The sequence below is a fragment of the Acartia tonsa genome, chromosome 12, assembly GCF_053477335.1.
Source record: "Acartia tonsa isolate MP-2025a chromosome 12, ASM5347733v1, whole genome shotgun sequence".
Classification (NCBI taxonomy): Eukaryota; Metazoa; Arthropoda; class Copepoda; order Calanoida; family Acartiidae; genus Acartia; species Acartia tonsa.
Window position 1 is genome coordinate 489,470 of NC_137271.1, and position 13,093 is coordinate 502,562.

Here is a 13,093-nt window from a genome sequence, read left to right on the forward strand (position 1 = left end):
GCAATGAAAAATTTTTTTTTGGTGGCGGCGGAAAATGGCGGCGGACGGCGGGAGCGGCGGTCCCGCCGCCGTTTTTTTTTAAAGATACCACTAGTTGGGGTAATTAGTGACCCAGCCCAAAAGATTTCATCCAATTATCTCTAAAACTAAGGGAGTAGCATCCAAAATAAAATTGCTGGTATGTCGTGTGACGAGTCACCACATTTTCCCCCCCCCCTTTGCTTCGAAAGTTTTAAAGAAATAATTCCTTTACTTTAAAAAAAAACTTTTAATTTGATTTACAATTAATGTGAGTAAAAAATAATTATAATAAAAGATTCAGTTGCATAGAAATACATAAATCAGAATGATTTTTATTGAAACAATGTATAAACTTCACAATTTATTGTTTCTGCTAGTTCCTTCTTTTATACCTATTGAAATATTCATATTCATTTCCTGAGCAGAATCATCTACATCTGAGACAGAATCAATATCATATTCTTCCTCTTTGATTTCTACTTTAACACAACTAAGGTCGAATTCATCATTTCCTATCATTACTTGAGAAATATTAGTTGTGGCCTTATTATTTCTATCACTTTTATTAATATTGGTTTTCCTAGTATGGATTTTAGTATGTTTTTCTTTTTTACTAAACTGCATGAATGTCTCACCGCATATTTCACATGAAAATGGTTTGTCTCCATTATGTATCCTCATATGTCCATCTCTTTTTCCTTTCTCAGAAAATGATTTACCACAAGTTTCACAAGAATATGGTTTTTCTCCAGTATGTGTCCTCAAATGTCTAATTTTCTGACTTGAAGTGGTAAAGGATTTACTACACACCTCACATGAATATGGCTTCTCACCGGTATGCGTTCTCTTATGTGTATATAGATGATTAGGCCGCGAAAATGACTTCCCACATATTTCACAAGAATGTTGTTTTCCTTCACTTTCCATTCTTAGTAAGTTCCATGCATTTTGTTGGTTGTTTCTCACGAGTAGATAACAGTAAGAAAAATCTAAAATAAAACTATTATAAATTTGGATTCAATGTGTAATGTTTTAATAATGAGAAAGTGTTTATTTATATGCTTCTTAATCTTGTATGAAAATAACATGAAAAAACTGTGTAATCAAGACCTCAAATAATTTATAGGGATGGAAATTTTTATGGAGTATTTTAAATCTAATGTATTTTTAAAAAACTTTTGGTAGGGAATTCACCTCTTTTTCTATTTCTTAGACATCGTTGGTAGGTACCTATATATTAATATTTAATACAAGCTCATGATAAATATTTTTATGTTATACAAATATAAAGGTGTCTTTGGTATATTACATTATATAATGGAATATTAAGTAGGTACCTACTAAAGACGACCATGCTTAGTATTTTTTGGGAGGAAAAAAAAACATCAATGGTGGGGAAGGGAAATTGTTCTATATTAGGGCCAGGTAAATTTATGTATAAACTAAACTTATTATAACTTTATTTTATTAGAGTCATGAATATGCGATCTAAAGCACAACAATGTACCTTTTTTCTATAAAAATTCTCTGATGGAAATATCTGACATTACTTACCTACCTTATTTTCAATTTGATAGGCAATTATCAGCTACAATTACAACCCTCATCCATTATCTATTTTCATTTATCTAAAATTAAATTTATTATATGTCAGAGATGGTTTTAAAATTTCAAACTGTGTCTTTACGTTTCATGATCATCTATTATTATTTTTATACCAATAAAACCTATATATTACATTTTGATTTATATAATTAGTTCTTAAAACGGGAAATGAAATTGATAGATTAAAATAAATTTATACCTTGTATTACAGTTCCTTCAAGTTTTATATAAATGTTATTTATATAATCACATACATAGATGTTGATTATCAACAGGTATAATTTCTTTGATTTCCATAAATGTTTCCAATTTCAAGTTTCTTTGTTTCCTTTTTTCTTACCAAGTATCATTCAGCATAATTTTAATAAGAAAAGTACAGATTTAATTTTTAGGAAGTTACAATCAAAAGAAGATTCCAACAGATAAGGAACATCGCTTTAGCATTGCGTAAATTGAAGATAATAAGATTTACTGATGACTGTTATCTATTCTTAATAGATTCATGCCGAAGTTTAATAGCTGCGCCTTTTCTATTTTCCTTACAAGGCCCTAATAAATATTATTTCCCACCTCAAATTTAATTCCCCTCCCGTAAGGGATTGGGGGATAGGTGGGGAATAATTATGGAATGTTATATATAAAACCTTATAGAGTATATACAATATTTTGTTATCTAGCTAAGCTTAAAAATTTCTCAAATCATTATATGATTTTGACACAGATTTTTGAACATAATGTGTTCTAAATGTAAGTTAAATGTATAAACCTGTAAATTAATAAGGAATTAAATTTAATGCCACAAATGTGAGTTTCATTACACACATATTATAATAAGTAACACAAATAATATTAAAGAATGTTTCACCGGCTAAAATATAAATTTGTAGCTTTAAATACAAATATTTCATTGGCACGGCAGTTTTTAGTCTTAGAAAAAAAAGATGTAAATAATTTCGACAGTACTTAGATAGTAAATTTAGAAATATATAAAATCTGTTAGAATATAAGTAGAAAATGGTTAGAATTAAAGATAATTTATAATTTAAGATGTTTACAAACAAAGTACAGATGCCGCACGGAAATATTTCAATAAAATGTCGCCGTCGTTACACAAATATTTCATGTATAATTCCCTACCTTATTTAATACGCGTTTTTTTGCTAAATTAACCATAAAACTCTAAAAATAAACAATTTTTAACTCTTTGGTAATTTTTTAAAACAAATATTTTATTATCTAATTATAAATAATAAATATTATATATTGTTTATTTTATATATATTTTACGGGGAGAATTATCCACAAAGAAAAAGTCCAATTTTTTTATCATAAAACGACGACATTTAAAATTTAATAAATATAGTGGCATTTGCTCATTCGGAAGCCAAATAATAATATTTTGTTATGGATTATTATTTATGTAATGTATATTTGCATATTAAAAACTTGTCTAATAGCAAAACAGGATGATATTTTTTAGATCTAATTTACATTTTTTTTTTAAATTAGATAAATGCAGATGTAAGAAAATTACCTACTAAAAATAATTATTGGAACTTTTCAACTTTGAATGTGAAATTTGTAGACAAAATATCAGTATTTAAAAACTATTGGATAAATGTAATATTTTATAACTTTGATATAGTGAATAAGAGATATAAGTTTTCCGGAATTTTAATGTAGGGAGTAGATTTGAAATCTGCATCAAATTTTAAGGATTTTTTATAAAATTCGTTTTTTTGTAAAATTCTTTATCTAAAAGCGAAAATACATTTTAAGTTAAATAATTTTGACCAATAGGATAGGTGGATTTTAAACTACCTGCGCTCTAATTGGTTGAATGATGTACGACATCCAATCAGAGCGCAGATTTTTTAAATCCACCAATCACAGATGCCAAAATTAATTAACTTAATTCGTATTTCCGCTAAAATCCTTAAAATTTGATGCAGATTTCAAATCTACTCCCTACATTACAATTCCGGAAAACTTATATCTCTTAATAGTGAATTTACAACCCTCGCTGATAATGCAGCACAGTAATTTATGTCCTAATAAAACTCGATTGTTATTAAAACATTTCTCTTAATGGTATATTTGTCATAAAAGTACTCTTGTCATACTAAATATTTTCCTAATAGGTGCACTTGTCATTCAGTACACTTGTCCAAAAGGCATATTTGTCATAAAATGTATACTTGTCATAAAACATATTTGTGTTAAAGATATATTTGTCATCACAGTATACTTGTCACAAAAATGCACTTGTCATAAAGCTATATCAGTCACTAAAATACTTATCATTAAAGATACACTTGCCATTAAAGTTACAATTGTCAAAATAACCTTATAGAACAGGTATGTTTATAGTGTCATAATGGTGCAAACAGTTCGAATCTTTGCAATTGGACAGACCTAACCTAATTTGTAAAATTTGTCAGGTCAAATCATAAAATTCTGCTTGTGAAACAAACACTCAAAATGTTAAAAGTATAAAACATGTTTATGTATTTAAAAATCCCCTTATGTTAAAATTATATCAATGATCTTGATCATAAGTACTTTTTAAAATCTAAGTTTATTTTTTTCAGATGTATAAATTAAAATGAAATAAAGAATTAGAGGACTGAGGATTGATACCTATCAAATAAAATTTTAAAATTCAGTTAATAAGGTAAATCTTAGTTAATTGATATATTTATTTCCCCACGTACATATTTCCCTATTTTTCTTTGAACATATTGTAGAATACAAAAAAAACCAGGGTTAACAATGAAAATAGTTGAATGATAATTAACTATTATGAGGCGATTTTTGAGTTGTGCCAAAAATGTATCAGTGATTTTAAAAGTCTTGTAAAACAATGCGATAAAAAAATATTTTTAAAATAAATTTATCTTTTAAAAACACAAACTAAAATTTTTTACAAATATTTCCAATTTGGCATGGTGCCTCTTTTAATTTTAAACAAATTTCTAGATTAATGAAAAAATTAGATGATTTGAATCAATTGATAATTTTTTTTAAAGTGTCAAGTTAAAATATAACAAAAAGTTTGTTTTATATGGTTCAAAGCCGTCCAATTTGCCAAAAAGAAAGCAAATAAGAATACGGTGGTTTTTGGTGGCAGTGGCTGTTCAGCTACTGTTTCTTTACAAATTGTATTTTATTTAAGCAATTGATATTCCAAATTTCAGTGATGTAACACCTTTTTTGATTGATATCCTCGGAGCTTTTGGTTTGATTAAAACAAGTGTCTCATCCTTCCTACCTTTAAAAATATAGATTTATCTGGGTACCTAATAAACATTTCATGCGAGTCTTCATTGTAAATAATTTCAGTCTGCAGAGGTAATATCGTACTTTTCAAACCTTTGCCTCTACACAGTTGTACATTTTCCAATTTTCTAGGTATCTAGTTAAAAGTACAAATTTTCTATCTAATTACTGTTAACTTATATCATTAGGACAAAGGAAACATGTCTATTCTTAGTCAAAAAAGTACAAATGCATGATATGATAAGCATTATATTTTTTTTAGATTTGTGACAAAAGAACAGTGTATCATTATCAAATATTTGCAACTCCAGAACAGCAAAGAATAATGGATACTGATGAGAAGAAGAATCCTTGTCACACTTGTGGCAAATTATTCAGTACTTCTGAAATCTGTAACAGACACATGAAAACACATAAGAAACCATATTCATGTACACTCTGTGATAAATCATTCTCTAAGCCAAGTGATTTAAATACACATATGAGAACACATACTGGCGAGAAGCCATATTCATGTGAAATATGTGGTAAAACATTCGCACAGTTAGGCAATAAAGATATGCATATGAAAGCACATACTGGAGTTAAACCTTATTCATGTGAAATATGTAGTAAATCATTTTCCCGATTAGATTATAAAGATGTTCATATGAGAACACATACTGGTGAGAAGCCATATTCTTGTGAAATATGTAATACTTCATTTTCAAAGTCTAGTGATAAATTAATACATATGAGAACACATACGGGAGAGAAACCATATTCATGTGATATTTGTGGAAAAACATTTTCACGCTCAGGTCATAAAAATTCTCATATGAGATCACATACTGGAGAGAAGCCATTTACATGTGATATATGCGGAAAATCATTCTCACAACCAAGTGGTAAGAACAGGCATATGAAAACACACAAAATTGCAACAAAAGACAGTAGAAATATTGATGACTTTGCTGATTGTGGTGAAGATATAAAAGAAGAAATCAAAGAAGAAGAAACTCAGGATAATGATCCCCTCACTCCTAATGAAAAACTTACTAATAATTATGAAGCTCCTGATTTCATAAATGTAAAAGAAGAAATCAAGGAAGAAGACAATTCTGATAATGAACCTCTTTCTATTAAAGAAGAGCCTACTCAGAATGAAAATGCTTACGACACTGTCAATATAAAAAAAGAAGAAAGTGGCGATTTTCTATTATATAGTGAGAATGTTGATAGTTTTAAAGAATTTAAATTTGAACAACCTGGTGTTTAGCAAACTTTAGCTCTTATTTATTTTTTACTTACCAATATAATAATATATCTGTATTTTAACTCTTAAATAAAAGTGATTAGAAATAGTACTCACAAAAAAAAAAACTTTCCTCTTATAAAATGCAAATTTATTTTTGTTTGTATTGCCTTTTATTCCCGTAGGCATTCAGAACATTATTTGAAATCTTAAGATAATATAATTTTAAAGGGGGGAGGCGAATGTGCCACTTTTTAAAACCAAAAGTAAAACGTGCATGATCTCAGCCCATAAAAGAGTTACAACTCTAAAATTCGCCACAGCAGTGTCTTTTGTGGACAACAACATGGAACAGTGAAGAAACGGCGGCGGACCCGCCGCTCCCGCCGAATTAGACATTTCTCATCTGAGATAAACTTTTTTTTCTCAAAAAAAATTTCCCCTTATATTTTCACGTGACACTTGTAATATTTCAAACATGTCAATATTGAAAATAAATTGCAAGCGTAAAATCTTACAAGTGTCAAGTGAAAATATAAGCGAAATTTTTATGAAAAAAAAGTTTATCTCAGATGATTGAAAATTGTCTGTTATGGCGAGAAAAGGCAAAAACAAAATTCGGCGGGAAACGGCGGTTCCGCCGCCGTTTCTTTACAGTTCCATATTGTTCTCCACTAAAGCAACTGCTGTGCCAAATTTTAGAGCTCTAACTCCTTTATGGGCTGGGATCATGCACGTTTTACTTTTGGTTTCAAAAAGTGGCACATCCGCCTCCCCCCTTTCTTCAAATCCAACTTAACCCTCTTCTGGGAAAATGTTAAGAATAAATACATAAACAAGATTAGAACCCTAAGATTAGGCATGACAGTTGCTATATGAAGTATCTTGTGTTCTTATTATTGGAAACATGTCACCACTTTAAAAAAATGTTTGCTTTTCAAGTAAAAATATAAACTGGGGTTATGTAAATACATAAATTAGCAGAGTGTAGTACTAGCAATTTTTTTGTGTGTGCTTCTCCTTAAGTTTTTGGGTAAATGTAATGAAACCTTTTTATATGGATGAGTTATTACCCAAACTAGCCCTAACATTCATATTAAAAAACGGCGACGGATCATTTCTGCCGACTAGACTAATTAAAATTTATTTGACACCATTTTTATTTCAATAAAAGCTTTCAATGTTACAATCTTATATTGTGGTATTAAATATTAAATTTTTTTTGTAAAATATAAAACAAAATCAAATATAATACATTGAAATATATGTTATTGCGTTGCATGTTATTTTAATTTTATCTTGTGATATTATGTTATTGTTTTCAGACACAGAGAATTAAATATGGGGAGAGAGATTAATCAAACTGTAGCCTAGACTTTAAAGTTATAGAAATTAGGGTAAGTAAACAGAGAGATTATATTGATATTACATTTCAACTATTCTGCAAATTAAAGAGAAAAAATAGTACATATTTACTATGTTGCAAATATTTTTTGCATTCAAATATACTCAATTCTAGATATTTATAAATGTAAATAATAAAGCTTGAAAATATACTTTTGTGGTGTATGCATCTTTAAAAGATGTAAAATTTTCATTAAAACATGCACTGGAAATCTTTAAGTGTTCATTACTTTCCTATGAAATATTTACTTAAATAGTATTATTATCACTTATGCTTGCAAACATTTTCTGAAGTGGTAACCTTAACAATTACAAATTATCTCATAAACTGTTAAAGTTAATTTTTCTATTGAATATGTTCATTGCTTACCATTAATGATAATATTACACATGAATATTTTAGTGTTCACTACTCCAAGTATCTCAACTCCTTAAATGCACTTCTTGCACACAGCTCACTTGAAGCAACAGAAATAGAAAAAAAATCCCAGACATAAGGTCAACTGTTTCTAAAATGGCTCTATGAACATATAAATTTAGTGGAAAAACGTAAATGTTTAAATAAGCCCTTTTTGAGAAATGTTTAAAAACATATTCTTGTGATTTGTGTGATAAATCATTCACTCTAAGAGTAAAGAACTAATGTATTCTTGGTTTTGATTGCATTTTCTTCTAATAATGATAAGTATTTATGTATTATTTTTTGAAAATATTCATGATAAAAATATCCATGAGCAATTTTTATACCTGTGTATTCAATATGTTAATTACACGATTATGGTGATAAGAAGTAGTGACCACATTTACTTTATATGAAAAGTTAGTGCCAATAAATTGCAATATTTATACATTATCAGGCACTTTGGCAGCCTGTTGGGAAATCTCAATACATAACTTTTGTTAGCTTTGGTTTACACTAAAATCATTGCAGGTTAGAGTATGCAATCATGATAATAGAAGTAAATTAGCCTACACTGAAACAGTATAGTTGCTTTAGTTCACACTAAAGGCATTAAAGTTGTTTTAGCTTATTCTTATTAAAAGCGAAGCTTTTCTACAATTAGGGTCGGTCAGTCCGTCCGTCCGTCCGTCAGTCAGTCTGTTCGTAACGGATAGCTTTTTTCGTCAATTTAGGCATTTTAGAATTATCCTATCGATTTCAAACTTTGATTCCTGTAGTAGTTAGGTACCTTTAGAAATCGTAGCAACCTTATAATCGTTACCAGAATGTCCGTACGTTCATTTTAAACATGTTGATTTTTTTACTTTTTAACAAAAAAAATTTTATGTGATAAAATTATCCGATCTGATATTTGAAATACTGATTCCTATTACAAAAAGGTACAATATTTTAAGCGAAGTATCTCTACAATCAAGTCCTAAAAGTGTCAGTGTGTCCTTAAACAGAATTCTGTATTTAAGAAGTTTTGCAACAAATTTATGTATAATTTTGACAAAACTTATATATTCATATTTTGTATATACAGTTCTGGCACTCTACAAGAGTTAATGTTCGTCGGGTCTGTCATACCATTTCAGAGCTTCGCTTTTATGTATGTTGTCATCCTTGTTTTGTAGCTAATATGTTACATGAGGACATCATTTAATACTAAAAATCTTATTGGTATACATGATTTGTAATGGTATTAATGATGTATTTTAGCATTCATTAAAAAGTGATAGTGGCTTTATTCGTAGTTTCATGCAACTGTTACAGGTTCTTTATTTATTATTACTTGCATTGAGGGTTGTTTAAACTCAATAATGATAATCAATTGGTTTTTGTTATCTTACATTAATAAATAACTTTACATACAGTCTCTACTTCGTGCCATCGTAAACCTCTAAGTAATTGTGGATTATATAGTTAAAAATTATTTATTCATATATGTATTGTAAATATCATCATAAGATTAATATCATAATCTACATACAATTAACCATAAGAAATGACCCCAAAACAAGATTACATTAAAATAATATACTTTTGTAGGGAATGATTCATTACACAAATCACAAGTATATGGTTTTTGCCTTTTTCTAAAAAGGGCTCATTTTAAGATTGTTGTTTTTCCACAAACTTTAATTGTTCATAGAGACATTTAATAGATCATAGACGTCAAGGGGGGGGGGGTTATGGGCCGATTACCCCCCCATTTAAAATTTACCCCTACCCTTAATATATATTTAATAAAATTTAAAATACCATTTTACCCCCCCCCTAAAAAACGAATTACCCCCCCCCCCCTTAAAAGATTTTTACCCCCCCCCCCCAAAAAAAAAAAAAGCTTGGACGCCCCTGTAATAGATACAGTTGGTCTTATATCTGGATTTTTTTCTGTTTCTGTCACTTCGAGTGAACTACTCATTATTAAATATTTTTCAATATGTTTTAATTATTTCAGGCTGCTGAGGAAATATTGTTTTACCAGTCAGAACTTGGGTATCTACAGAGTTTCAGATAAAAGTCATAATATATAGGTAAGTATTTTTAGTACCACTGTAAATCTATAACTCATTTGTGCAGGATCTATATTAATATAGCTTCTCTAACATTCAATAGAAAATTATAATCTTATTTCCAAAATATTAGGAGTATTTACTTGATAATTTCATCACAAAAATTGTGTTTTTATGTATAGCACTGAGATACAACCATCAGATGATAACACTTAATTGGTTATTATTAAATTATTTGATATCGGGCAAAAGACTCACTTATAATGCAGTAAATTAATTTCCATTAAGTATGGCAGGTTGTATCTTATTTTGATAGCATTCAAATAAATATAAATTATACTAGAAAACAATAAAAAGAATTAAAAAGTAAATACTTTATTTTATTTCAAATTATATGAGGTTACTTTTTTTTAGATTTGAGACTGATGCCATTGTAGATAAATCAAATATCTACAATTATATAACAGCATAGAATAATGGATAGGGAAAAAAAGAAGAACTCTTGTCAGATTTGTAACAAAACATTTAGTAGAGCTCACACTAGAGATATTCATATGAGAACACATACTGGTGAGAAACCATATTCATGTGAAATATGTGGTAAATTATTTAGTCAACTAGGTAGTAAAAATATTCATATGAGAACCCATACAGGAGAAAAACCATATTCATGTGAAAAATGCGGTAAATCATTTTCACAGTCTGGTGAAAAAGATAAACATATGAGAACACATACTGGTGAGAAACTCTTTTCATGTAATATATGTAGTAAATCATTCTCCGATTCAAGTAATAAAGTTAAACATATGAGGGTACACACTAGAGAAAAACCATATTCATGTGAAATATGTTATAAATCATTCTCACAGTTAGCCACTAAAGCTACTCATATGACAACACATAATGGAGAGAAACCATATTCGTGTGATGTTTGTGGTAAGTCATTTTCTGTGTCTAGTAATAAGATTGCTCACATGAGAATACATACTGGTGAGAAACCGTATACATGTGAAATTTGTGGTAAATCATTCTCACACTCGGGTGCTAAAAATAAACATATGAGGACACATACAGGAGAGAAACCCTATTCATGTGAAATATGTGGTAAATTATTCTCTGATTTAAGTTATAGAAATAAACATATGAAAACACACAAGGAAAAAAATATAATAATTGATAGCGATCCACATGCTGTCTTCGTTGATTGTGGAGAAAATATTAAAGAAGAAATTGAAGAAACTCTTGATTATGATCATTTTACCATCGAACCTGTATGTATTGATGTAACTTCTGATATTATAAATGTAGAAGTAGGAAATAAGGAAGAAGAAACTCTTGATAATGATTCTCTCTCTATTAAAGAGGAGCTTGCTGATGAAGCTGTTAATATTAAAGAAGAAGAAACTGGTTATTATCACTCTGATAATTAAAAATATTAATGTATAAGAAGGATACAATATTGATAAATCTGTAAATCCTTAATATTTTTATTCTTTTTTCAAAAAATTTATTTTCTAGATTTTTTAATATTTTGAGGCAATTAGAGTTAATATTTTTATACTAGAATCTATTGATATTAATGAAATGTTTTGCACTGTAAACTTTATTGTTGTTCAACCTCTTAGTATTTGCTCATATTATGACTTACTTAATGTAGATAATTGTGCAAATATTTCAGCTTGCTTATTAGTGTTTTTATTTTGAACCAGGGGTGTATATTCTGCAAAAGAATCATTTTTTTCCCTGCTCCAAATTTTTTTTTTTACCCTCCAGTTTTTTTCCAGCAAGGAAGGGAAAAAATGGAAAAATAGTTACAGAACTCTTAATTTTATTCATATTATCCCCCTCTTGCAAAGGGATTCTTTTAGTTTTTTACACCAAGGAGGGGAGAAAAAGGGAAAAAAATGTTTTCAGTTCTCCTAATTTTTACATTTCCCCCCCCCCCCCCCAACCACATATTTTTTACCCCCCCCCCCCCCACTTTAGCAGGGTCAATTTTGCAGAGTAAACACCCCTGTTTGGAACTGAAATAAATATTGTTCAAATTTTGTAAATAGTATTCCATATTTCATCTTATTATTGGAATAAAATATTACTTAGTGTAAATAATTTTGTAGATTAATGAAGTGAGTTTTAATTATGTCTGTATTTTCTTAAATCTTACTGTAATTTATGTTTTCAGATTAGAATGATGATAAAGAAATAAAGAGCTAGAAGATAATTAACTGAAGCCAAGATTCATATGAAAGATTCAATGAAATAGCTAAAAACTCACCAGACAACAGTGCAATCAACAATCCAGGTAGACAGAACCAATGTCATTTTAATCACTCTGGAATACACAGCAGATGTTCAGTAATCATAATAATTTAAACCCCAGAAACACTCATCTGTAATGAGGTAGAATATTGTGCCAAATATGGAAAACATAAATAAATTATGACAAGATAAAAATAAGATATAAAACACAAAAATATATTTTGATCTTTTTATTATCAACAACTATATGAGATTGAAGAGTCCTCCATGTAGGTCAACATCGTCGGCCTCTTCATCTAGGAGCATCCCTTCACCATCAGGTAGGTGGGTATTTGATCTTTTATAACACATCACAGAACAGTCTAAAATATAAGTATGATTTACAAATCATCACACTTATTACAATTTCTATTTTTAATTTTGTATTTGAACTTTTTATCACCGATTAAAAACAGATTTTTATTAACAACTTTTTGGTCTTTTATTACCGCTAAACTTGACTGCGCTTTTATTCCTGATCCTTAGCATCATTAGCACCTTTAGCATCCTTGGCACCTTTAGCATCTTTAGCATCCTCCAAGAAATCTTCATACCTAGCAAAGCGACTGCCACTCACCCTGTACCTAGCACCATCCTCGTACAAGGTACGCAGATACTTATACTCTTTCCTCATCCTGTTGATCTGCTCCTCCAAAACGGAGATCTTCTTGTCTAGGTCCTTAGCGAGTTTAGAAAGATCCTTATTATCAGCCAAGGCTACTTCTGCCTGCTTCCTCCATTCCTTAGCCGCAGCTTTCTCTTTAGTAACCTGTACTTTGCATACGCTCAGCT

At 29.2% G+C, this 13,093-nt stretch overlaps 2 long non-coding RNA genes across 3 annotated transcripts; one reads left to right on the plus strand and one right to left on the minus strand.

The window, feature by feature from the left end:
* Positions 1-952: 952 nt before the first annotated feature.
* LOC145333607 (uncharacterized) lies at positions 953-2,576 on the minus strand. Its single transcript, XR_013884549.1, has 3 exons — positions 1,826-2,576; positions 1,580-1,649; positions 953-1,010 (listed from the first exon to the last, which is right to left on the minus strand). It is a non-coding gene; the product is annotated as an uncharacterized LOC145333607 (long non-coding RNA).
* Positions 2,577-4,196: 1,620 nt separating this feature from the next.
* Positions 4,197-12,186, plus strand: LOC145333610 (uncharacterized). 2 transcript variants are annotated; one of them, XR_013884551.1, is made up of 5 exons: positions 4,197-4,300; positions 5,168-6,235; positions 7,166-7,536; positions 9,949-10,024; positions 10,418-12,186. It is a non-coding gene; the product is annotated as an uncharacterized LOC145333610 (long non-coding RNA). The 2 variants fall into 2 exon arrangements; XR_013884550.1 differs by having other exon boundaries at positions 5,168-7,536.
* The last annotated feature ends 907 nt before the right edge of the window (positions 12,187-13,093 follow it).